Source organism: Hibiscus syriacus, unplaced genomic scaffold (genome assembly GCF_006381635.1).
Source record: "Hibiscus syriacus cultivar Baekdansim isolate YM2019G1 unplaced genomic scaffold, ASM638163v2 tig00116989_pilon, whole genome shotgun sequence".
Taxonomy (NCBI): Eukaryota; Viridiplantae; Streptophyta; class Magnoliopsida; order Malvales; family Malvaceae; genus Hibiscus; species Hibiscus syriacus.
This window is the reverse complement of record NW_024063508.1, coordinates 4,886,775-4,898,520: the sequence shown is the minus strand read 5'-3', so window position 1 is coordinate 4,898,520 and position 11,746 is coordinate 4,886,775. Positions and strand designations below refer to the sequence as shown.

General features: G+C 34.9%; 1 pseudogene; it reads left to right on the top strand.

Moving 5' to 3' along the window:
- Window positions 1-2,593: 2,593 nt before the first annotated feature.
- LOC120193118 lies at window positions 2,594-9,827 on the top strand (annotated as a pseudogene).
- Window positions 9,828-11,746: the final 1,919 nt, after the last annotated feature.

Sequence of the window (11,746 nt, the reverse complement as noted above, 5' to 3'; positions counted from 1 at the left end):
TTAAAAGGAAAGAAACAGCTTGAACTAAGAAACAAAAATGATACTAAACGCGATAGAACCTTTAATGACAATAGCATGCGAAGGAGCAGTTTCCCAAATAATACGTGTACGTATAAATCAAACAAGCTTGTTGGTATGTTTTTTACCCACTCATTTCTTATCTTCAAATGGATGCTTTGTCACAATTTTAAGGACCGTAACATCATACATCGTGGGAGAGAATAAATGCTCCCCAAATTGCAAACTCCGCTCAAAACCAAAGTTTTTGGAGTAACATGAGACCTGTGAAGTGTCCTTCTTCGTTATTCGGAATTCTAAATTATTGTATGAACTAAGCAAATTTGGTGGTAAAGAGATGATTGTTATTTTTTAAAGTCATGGGTTCGAGCACTAGAAATGTTAGAGATACGAACGTTCATTGTTAAATGGTTGAGAGTTATTTTTAAACATATATTGTTTTGTTTGATTAAAAAAAAGAAACTCTGAATTATTATACTTTCTAATCAATTATTTTCTCTTGATTAATTTTTTGATACGACTATTAATAGGTTCACACAATTTACCAAAAACAAATTCATTCAACTAATCAATTAGTTATTATAATCATAAGTCTAACACTAACAGCTAAGAATTATTATAAAATCCCCAACCAAGATTGAATAGGAGACTTCTTTTTTCTTCTTCATCCCGAAGTTTTCTTTTGAGATTCTTGAGAGTTACTAAACCCAGATGATGTTGACCACCTACAATTCTAATATGAAGAACTGATTAGGGGTATTCAAATGGTTAAGTCGGTTATCGAATGAATCAGATTTTTATTAATTGAATTAATCAAATTCTTTTATTTAACCATTAATCGAATTGAACTTTTTTTTTTGAAAATATTGACTAAATCGAACAAAGCTCGGTTAATTCGGTTAATTAATCGAATTAACTAAAAAAATCATAGTTTTTTTAATTAGACTAATTTGAGTTTAATAAAGATATTTTTTATTTAGGTTAAAATTTAATTAGGTATTGAAAATTTAATGGGTCTTGTGTGATTAAAAAATAATTTGGTCTTAATTCTTAATGAGATTGAGTTTAAAATATGTATTTAATATATATATATATATATATATATATATATTCAATTAATTCAGTTAATTAATCGATTTTGAATCGAATTAATCGTTAATCGAATATTGAAAATATATACTCATCCTTGAACCGAACTAATTTAATTCGATCGATTAAATCGATTAAAACCTAAAAATAAAACCTTACAACCGACTTATAATTTTTCACTCAAATAAAAAGATGAATCACTTATAACAGTCTCAACATAAATTTTTCCATCAACAAGCACCATAATATTTAACTTAGAACGGCTCGCGAGGCAAATCAATCGTTTGTTATTAATATATATTTTAAATATTTGTATATTATTAAATTACATAAGTACTTTTAGTTTACATGAAAAAATCATTTGAATTCGAATAAAAATTTGCCAATTAAACTCAATCAAAAACTCAAATAATTAATTATATCTTAAGTTAAACTTAAACGTGTGTTTTAATATTCAATCAAATTAAAATTTAATATCAAACTACGAATATTAAATCGAACTTGAACTTAAACTTATCGTATTTAAACTTGGGCTTAGTTAAAAATAATGTTTAAACTATATCTTTTCTCAATTAGGTGTATATATTTTTTTATCAACACAAATATATAACGTTACAAACGTTACTATTTTAAGTGCATCGACAATAACAAACATTAAAAATATATATTAAGTGACACGTGTTGCATATATATATATATATATTGAAAATTTTAAATTTTTAATAAAAACACAAATTATTATTATATTTAAAACCTTTATTTTTTTTTCTAAAATTATAAAAAGAACTAAAAATCCTTAAAATCCCTAATCCAAACATACCATCTACCTTGTCGACCATGGTCGTTTCCATCATTGTCATCTCTCTTGTCGGCTGTCATTATCAAATCACATGGGTGGTGTGATTTTTCCCTTTATTGTTACCCGAGTTTAAAATTGTTGAGTGGGTTCATCGATGGTTGTTCATCGGGTGATTATTCGGTCGATGTAAGTTCGATCGACGACAATGGTAATAAAAGGTGACGATAACATGTGTAAAGGAATTGGAATTTTGGTTTTTAAAGTTTTGAGATTTTTTTTAAAGATTTTTAAAAAATAATGTTTTTCTAAAATAAAGTTTTAAGTTTTAAATAAATTTTTTGAAATTTTCTAAACGTAATAGTGTCATTTAACGAATTTTTAATGATATTTATGTTCAAAATATTTAAAATAATAACGTTTATAATATTAAACACTTATATTACTCGAAAAAAGTTTAAATAATTAAATAAAAAATATAATTTAAATTTTTTCAGTATTAAACTTTAAACTTAACTAGACTCGATTCGATTTGATTCAATTATAAGCAGCCCATCGATTTCCAAATATACAATCCAGAAGATAGGAGCAAAGATTTCTGGATGATAATTTGATGACAAGTGTCGTTTGCATGGCCTTACACTAATTTTTCAAATCCATCTATCCCCTTCTCTCCCCGCTCCCTCCATTCCCACTCCCTATCTGCCTTCTTCCCTTTCTCTTTTCCTCTGTTTCTTCTCAGCGTCCTTCGAATCACACACTGAACCCAACACTCTGCTGTAAATGGCGGTAACAGAGTTATCAACTTCATTTACCAAAACGGGAACTTGTTTTCGATCTTCACAGCTCTCACTTTCATCATCATCATCTTCTTCACGTTTCTCTCATCATTTTCGTCGTTCGTTTCGGCCCCCTTTACCCAGAACCAGGAATCCTGCGATTTCATGCTCTGTTTTTTTCTCAGTCAAGTTCAAACCCAGACACCAGTACAAGCTGAGACTCCCAAGGGAAAGATTGAGTGTTATGGTGTCTTCTGCCTCACATATGATCTCCAAGCTGTATGTTTCCTTTTTTTTCTCTTTAATTTTTTTAATTTTCTTTAATATTGTAATATATTTTATATCCGAACTTAGTTCCATCATTAGTGGAACTATGCTTATTCGATAGTGTAGGTATTGCTTCCCCCCCCCCCCCCCAAACACACTTTTAAAGCTATCAGTATCTTAGTGTGAGTGTGTTAGTTCAATACCATATTAAGAAAACAAGTGTAATTTAGAAAGAAAAAAAAAGAAATAAATTAAATATATAAGCAGAAGAATTCTGTATACGTTGGCTTTTAATCATAGGTTAAATATTTATGGTTTTTGCTTCATGGCAATATTTTTGGCAAGCAACTGTAAGCATGTAGGAAAAAAGGCAAAACTTGAACAAAACCATGGTAAACAGTTTCGTCTATATTATGTTCATTACTTCTCTTCTTGTTTTAACTAATTTTCATTTAGTTTTAGTTACTAATAAAATTGAAATCTATCTCAATCTCGATAGTTTCGAACTGGGTTCTTGTTGGGAAATAAACGAGAACAAGTAATTTCCCTATAATCAGATTTGTGAGAATACGAAATAAAAGCGGAAAAATAATACCCGAAATTAATAACGAAGTTCAACCAATTATGCATACGTCTCCGGACTGCTGCAGATCTTTTACTAAAGAGAGAAAATATATAGTTGTTTACAAAACACTCACAACTCACAAGAGAACTCTCTAAACTCTTTAGTAGTGGGAGAAAAAAAATGATTTGGGATGATATTGAAGCTAAATGGGTTAGAGGATTTATAGTTGAAACTTAACGACTAATCTTATAAATACCCTAAAGTGTGTAGGGACTAAAATGTAATTAACCCTATTACATTTTCAATAAAAAATTGGGCACCAAATTCGGTGCCCCCTTTGTTGAAAAAACCAAGCTGGTGCGGTGCCCCCTTTTATACAACCGTACTTATTGACTTTATAATCTCCCACTTAAAGACTGATTTTAATCTTTCTTTAAACCTCGATCAATGCAACAACATTTCTGCTCTTGTTACTGTAGCATGCCAACTGAAGCTGAACACACAATTTCAGTTTGTCCGTAGTCACCGTCCTGTAAACCCCCTTGTTATTGGGCAGTTTCTCCATGGTTGCCTTGTCCCTCAACGTCTTGGCTCCCTTCGAATCTTGTTCACTAGTCTTTGAAGGATTGTTCCTCACTTGAACATCCTCGGCAAGCCCATGCTTCGACCCTTCTCTTAAAATGCTCTCTAAAGCCATTTTCTCTAGACGAACATGCTCGGCAAACTCCTTGGACACGGTCAACTCTTCTTGCACTTGGCTTCTACTCGCCTTGGCAAAAATGAACTTTATTGAGCCAACTCTCAATGTCTCTTCGATCCTGGGTTCGTCCTCTTCTCTGGACAACTCGATCTTGGGCTCATCCATCACCTTGGACGACTCGGCTCCCATCAGGTAATTTTGCAACACTTCTGGCATCTTAAGTCTTTGCCCCATCGTTTGCTCGACTCTTACCCTCGGTTTAGCATCTTTGACACGAATTTGTGCCAAGACTGCACACATCTTCCCTATACTCACCATTTGATTCATCATTGAGTGGATTTTCTCTACCACTCGAGGAACAACATTCCTCATCCTCTGATTTGCCTTCATCACAGAATCTCTTGCCGTTACCCTCGGCTTTACTTTGGAAGTCTTGTTCTTCTTGACTCCAAATTCTTTGATAGACTCAGCGGTTGTCAAGGCTTTAGACAACTCCTTGACTTTCCTTCGCTCCAACTCTCTCTTCGCCCATGGCTTCAATCCGAACATGAAGGTGAAGAATCCATCTTCTTCAGTCAAACCCGGGACTTTGAGCATGAGTTTTCTGAATCGACTCACATACTCCTTAAGTGTCCTTTTATGCCTAAGACGCCTCAACTTGGACCACGCCTCCATCCTGGCATACTGTGAGTGAACCTGCTCACTTTGCACCCTCGGCTTGACGACTTTATCTCTTGTTATCACACCGGGTCTCTTCTTGTGCTAGACTGTTTTGACACCCGCAGTCTCGTCACGTTTCGATCCTTGATTGACTACTTGAGAACTTGTAGTCGCACCATGCTTGCCCCTCGATTTGATTGCTTGAACACCCGCAATCGCATCGGGCTTTCTTCTGGGTTCGCCCACCTCATCAATAATAACCTTGCCTTGTCTCGATCATTGCTTGGCCACATTGATCCCCTCAATCGGACCAAGTCTTTTTCCTGGCTTGGTAACACTTGTGTCCACACCAACTTCCACTACTTCTCCTTCTCCGATCCTCTTCATGATGGTTGTAAGGTGACGCTTCTCGGGACATCCTCTAATCAAATGAGGACCATCACAGAAGTAGCACTTCAATTTTTTCTTGCTCCCCTTCTTCTTTACACCGGACTTAGCCTTGCCAATTTTTCCCGATGGCTTTCCTTGGCTACGAACAGTCGATAGCTCACATTGGCCATTCGAAGAGCTTTCTCTACCATCTCCTTACTGCACCTTTTTTCGGTCTCCCCCATCGTTGCCACTATCCCTTGGCATGGGACTGGACGACATATCACTACTTGGCTTGACATCTGCAAGCTCAGTCAGCTTTTCGGCTACAGCTATGGCCTCCGAAAGTCTCTGGGCATCACCTTGCTCTCCCCCGAGCATCGCCCCTAGTCTATGTCCTCCAAGAAGGTCTTGAGCGAATCTCATTCACTCATTGCTCCCTTACATATGAGAAGCTCCCTCTTGAGCTCATCAACTTCGTTTCTCAAAGCCATCGCTACCATTCGAATCTGACTTCTTTTGGATCGTTTCTGACAATTTTCGCAAACCACCGTGTATTAGAACACCTCCGTCGACAAACTCGTATCGCCGACAAAATTTTACTATTCACGTGAATAGTAACCTCACAGAAAAACTGACAAAATTCACAACGAAAAGCTTTAGATATCAGTTGTTGGGAAATAAACGAGAACAAGTAATTTCCCTATAACTAGATTTGTGAGAATGTGAAATAAAAGCGGAAAAATAATACCCGAAATTGATAACGGAGTTCAATCAATTATGCCTACGTCTCCAGACTGCTGCAGATCTTTTACTAAAGAGAGAAAATATACAGGTGTTTACAAAAACACTCACAACTCACAAGAGAACTCTCTAAACTCTTTAGTAGTGGGAGAAAGAAATGATTTGGGGATGATTTTAAAGTCACTTACTGTTTTTGTTTTGCAGTCCAATATTCTGTCACCTAAATCTATTACTTTTTCCCATTTCACAATTTGATCCTCTTCCATGGTTGTACATTTTTTTAGCTATTTAAATCGTGGTGGCATTAGTATATCATTGTTTTAATTGTTAACAGGAAGAGGAGACAAAATCATGGAAGAAATTAATTAATATAGCTGTTTCTGGTGCTGCCGGGATGATCTCTAACCATCTTCTTTTCAAAGTAAGTAACTTTCATATATGTTTAAATCCCATTTATTTTCATTGAAGCTCTTTAGTTATATATTTGTATCTTGTACCTTTATCGTCATCCACACTTGCTACTTAACCCGTTCATAAGCTAATGCCCTTCTATAGCACTGACTATACTAAATAAAAGGTTCTTATGAATGAAATACTGTTCATCAGTGAAGTTGAGTAGCATATGAGGTAAAATAAATTTACAGGCATGGTTCGATCTGGTTGTACGGGTGACCTGACTGTCCTTTAATAGGAAATGCATATAATGGAATCTTAACAGCAGACAATATTATAGTTACTGCTTTTAGAGCATTGTTCAATTTTAATTACAGTGGTCATCTTCTGTTCCTTCAAATTTTCCACTGTGTCTGAATGATGATCCAATAATAATTTTGGAATTTGATGCCCAATAGTATCTTGCTTAAAATGTGTCCCTTTTATTGAAATTGTCCTTTACCTTACAGGAGTTAGAACTACAGTAGGTGATATTTTTTGTGTGTTGAAACTTAGTTGCCAAGCTGTTCTGGTTTTCCCAGATTGCATCTGGTGAAGTATTCGGACCAGATCAGCCTGTCGCTCTGAAACTATTGGGATCAGAAAGGTCAGTACAGGCTCTTGAAGGTATGGTTCTTCAGGTGTTCTTATTACGAATATTGAGCAAATGTGATGTCATTTCAAGAAAAGGAACTGTTTCCATTTTCTCGAGAAAGAAAAGAATGTATCTAGGACAATGAACTCTATACACATCCAAGCTATTGTTGAAACATAGATTGTTCAAAACTGAGGACACTAAGTAACTTTTCAATTTGGAGAGAATTTTCGTGCTAATGCTCTCTGCATGTGAGGAAGATATATGATGACTCTTTTTCAGTAAATGCTGCAACTCTCTTCAAATTAATGACCAAATGCATGCAGGAGTGGCCATGGAACTTGAAGATTCTTTGTTTCCATTACTGAGAGAGAGGTTAGTATCGGAACAAATCCATATGAAGTGTTCCAGGATGCTGAATGGGCTCTTCTGATTGGGGCGAAGCCGCGAGGGCCTGGAATGGAACGAGCCGACTTGTTGGACATCAATGGCCAGATATTTGCTGAGCAGGTGCTTTCAATTTTTACTCCATTATGTGTGTTTCTTTATTTATGGCTATGACATGCTAAAATCAATCTGCTATCATGATCATGGTTCTAACATTGTAGGGAAAAGCTCTCAATGCTTCTGCATCTCCTAATGTCAAGGTGATAGTAGTGGGCAATCCCTGCAATACCAAGTATGGATCTTTGCCATTGTAGCTCTATGTTAATCAGATTCTAGTTTTAAGTGTCGTATATGGGATGTGTTAAGCATCAGGATCGGACAGTGGATTTTATGTTGGGGGCGAACTTCTAAAATTTTAGGAGAGGACGAACTTATAAAATTCTAAGGGGGCGAAAACAGATAATCAATAGAAAATACAAAGAAAATATCTAAACTATATGATAATTTGAAATTTTATCCCTGTCCGGCATAGGTAAGTTTTATTCAAGTTTTTCCTGTATTTGGAAGATCCTTGAAAGGTCATATCTCATCACTCATATCTGTTGTATATCGGGATATAAGAATGGGAATGTATTCCTTCAGGGGCTCTTCAAATACATGGAAATCTTGAAAATTTTGAACATACCTGCGTTCGGCACTCACACTCAAGCCTGAGTAGCATATATTTATCGTGCTTGATTCCCAACTGGTCTAGGCTCCTTTAATCATTATCTTATTCTTTATGATGCAGTGCCTTAATTTGTATGAAAAATGCTCCGAATATTCCTGCAAAGAATTTTCATGCACTGACTAGATTGGATGAAAATAGAGCGAAAATGCCAGGTATATGCATTGCTTGAGTAATGCCTGTTTCTGTAATGGTTTGTCATTAATTTTAACCATCAAATATAGTAATGAAAAGCACAGTTTTACGTAAAAGCAATGATTTCTGCAGCTTGCCCTAAAAGCAGGTGTCTTCTACGATCAAGTGTCGAACATGACCATCTGGGGAAATCACTCAACAACACAGGTAGTAAACACTAAAACACATAAACTAGGTTCCGAAGACGTTGTCATAATATAGTTCGTATTCGATCTTGACTAGGTTCCGGACTTCCTAAATGCTAGAATCAAGGGCTTACCTGTCAAGGAGGTCATCAAGGATCTCAAATGGTTAGAAGAGGAGTTTACTGAGAAGGTCCAAAAGGTAAAATACGGGGAACCATTTCTATTAAATTCCTGAAATAGCATGTTGAATAAGTATTTTGTGAACTATTTGGGCCTTAAATTTGTTATCATGTGAAATTTTGGTTTGCAGAGAGGTGGTGTCTTAATTCAGAAATGGGGAAGATCTTCAGCAGCATCTACTGCTGTGTCAATAGTCGATGCCATCAAGTCTCTAATTATTCCGACACCCGAGGGGGATTGGTTTTCTACTGGTGTAAGTTCATTCGCTTATAAAATGTGTTACTATCTTCGATATTCGAGATCCATCTCCTTTACTCCTTACTACATTGAATCTAATACCCACTGAGAAGGAGAGAATATTGCAAAGAAATGCATATTTACATATAATATACACACATGCAATTAGAACTTTGATCTGAGCCATTAGTTTCTTTCTGGGTGTTTGATAGAGCTTCTCTATATGATTTGCCATGTCGAAAAACTCGCTATGGCTAACATAGAAATCCCATATCAGTTAATTAACATTGAACTTGATTCCTCATTTAGTTTTGCTTGTTCCAATTGCATTTTCTTTATCTCACTTCTTACAATGCAAATGTAGGTTTATACCAATGGCAACCCGTATGGTATAGCGGAGGATATCGTTTTCAGCATGCCATGCAGATCAAAAGTACGAAATCAGAGAATTATTTTTATGATCTTTTCTTGAATCTTTTTGTTCGCTTATAAGAGATTTATGGCAGACTTTTAAATACTATTTTGAATGACATTCTATAGGGAGATGGCGATTATGAACTCGTTAAGGAAGTGATCTTCGATGACTATCTGCTCAAGCGAATTAAAAAGGTATGTGAAGGAATTCTAGCCCCGGACTTCATATGTATTTCGTTCTGACTACAAATTTTGTGGAGCTAAAACTGAAATTTAGACACTAACATTTCACACCAACCGATTCGCAGTCTGAAGCAGAATTGCTAGCTGAAAAGAGATGTGTGGCTCACCTTACAGGGGAGGTAAACTTCAGATAACAACAGGCAGCATATTGCATTTTCATGGATGGAGTTATTAGCATATCGATGATTTAAAATCAGATAATTTTCGTGTTTTCAGGGTATCGGATTCTGTGATCTACCTGAAGATACAATGCTTCCTGGAGAGATGTAGATGAGGTTCAGTGTTCTCTTCCAATTACTTGTCCTCAAAACCAGCTTTTGGGGCAAAAGAAAGAAGATAAATGAAAAGTTATACATGTAGACTAAATTGCTTGTTGTATCAGAATGGATTGCAGGTGTCAGATTAGCAGTAATTAACTTCCCCATGTGGTTGAGATTTGGCGATGAAAATAAAGTAAAATAAAACTATTATTCTTCAGCGTGTATCTTTGATCTCGTATTGTTTGATTGACAGTAAGTTGGTTCAGTTTGTGTTTTATCATCCTGCTCATTGCTTCAGATTGTCGGGGTCATCTTTGATCATATAGATCCTACATTAGGATTGTAAATGAGACGAAACAGGTTATAAAATTTAAATTAAATGAATTCAATTTTAGTTTGAATTATACTTAAATTCTTAAATTAAATAAATTCAATTCGAATTCAAATTCAACTTGAGTTCTTAACAAGTTAAAGCATGTTAATTGATACTCAACGAAGAGTTAGAAAATAAATCAAAAAGATAATATATTAATTTTTAAAATCAAAATTATTAATAATATATTAATTCTTAACTCTAGTTTGCCCATTACATACAACTCTCCAATAGAATCTCGGCCTTGTTCTGACTTATCTTACAAACCTCCAACACCAGAAGCAGCCAATTCCCTTATACTTGCGACTCCCTTCTTCATCATATTAAAAAGAAATTTCAAAGAAAAAGAATGAAATTTAATCGTATTAAGAAAATTTCACAGAAAAAATTGAGAATCTCGGCCTTGTTCTGACTTATCTTACAAACCTCCAACACCAGAAGCAGCCAATTCCCTTATACTTGCGACTCCCTTCTTCATCATATTAAAAAGAAATTTCAAAGAAAAAGAATGAAATTTAATCGTATTAAGAAGAAATTTCACAGAAAAAATTGTGGTGAATTGAAAATTAAAGACAAGAAAATGTAGTTATGAATTTTGCTTTAACTTTATTTTTTAAATAGTCGGAGGACGCAATTTGTTAGGATTTGAAGAGGCTCAATTGAACAACCAAAAGTGTTGAAAAGGGGTTGAATTGATAAAAATATGTTTAGGGAGTAAGGAGAGTAAAAGATAAGATAATGAACACAAAGATTTATAGTTGTTTGACTTCTCAACCAAGTTTACATCCACTATCTAAGCTCCTTACTTGGGATTTTCTAACAAATCTACTAATTTGTTCTTTCTTTTTCAAGGATCAAGAGTAACCTTTACAACCCCCTATCTTTTGAATTGGCTAAGATAGAACCAAAACCCCTTTACAAAAGATAAAAAAAAGTTAACAAATAAACCTCTCAAAGGTAGGTGTTTAAAAAGAATTAAGCTCACACAAACACAATATTTACAAGAGAAATGAAAATAAGAATGAAAAACTCTTCTCTTGTATTTGATTGCTTGGATAGGTGTTTCTAACCATTCTTCAAGTGTCCTCAACTTGTATTTATATGTTGGAATGTTGTTGTGGCCGTTTCTAGCTGTTGGGAGTGTTTTGGAGTCGTTGGGGATCAATTTTCGTGCAAAATAAAGCTGCCCAGAACAGAGGGTATCGGTACTCCTAAACGGAGTATCGATACTACCTTTGTTATTTTTAAATCAACTAGCCGTTGGGGCTTGATGGTATCGATACTACTATGTAAATTAGTATCCATACCCCTTTGGGTATCAATACCATTTTTACATTTTGGAATTTGAGCAATGCTGGTAGTACCGATACTACCTAGTGAGTATCGATACTTCCCTTACCTTTGGTATCAGTACCATATGAACAATATCGATACTGTTTATGAGGTATCGATACTGTAAGAACAATATTGGTATTGTTTTCCAGAAAATTGTTTTGTGCTCAATTCCAGGTTTTAAGGACTTCAAATTATTTTTGAAAACTTTGAATTATTTTTGAAAATTTTGAATAAATTCAATTCAAGTCCAAAAATA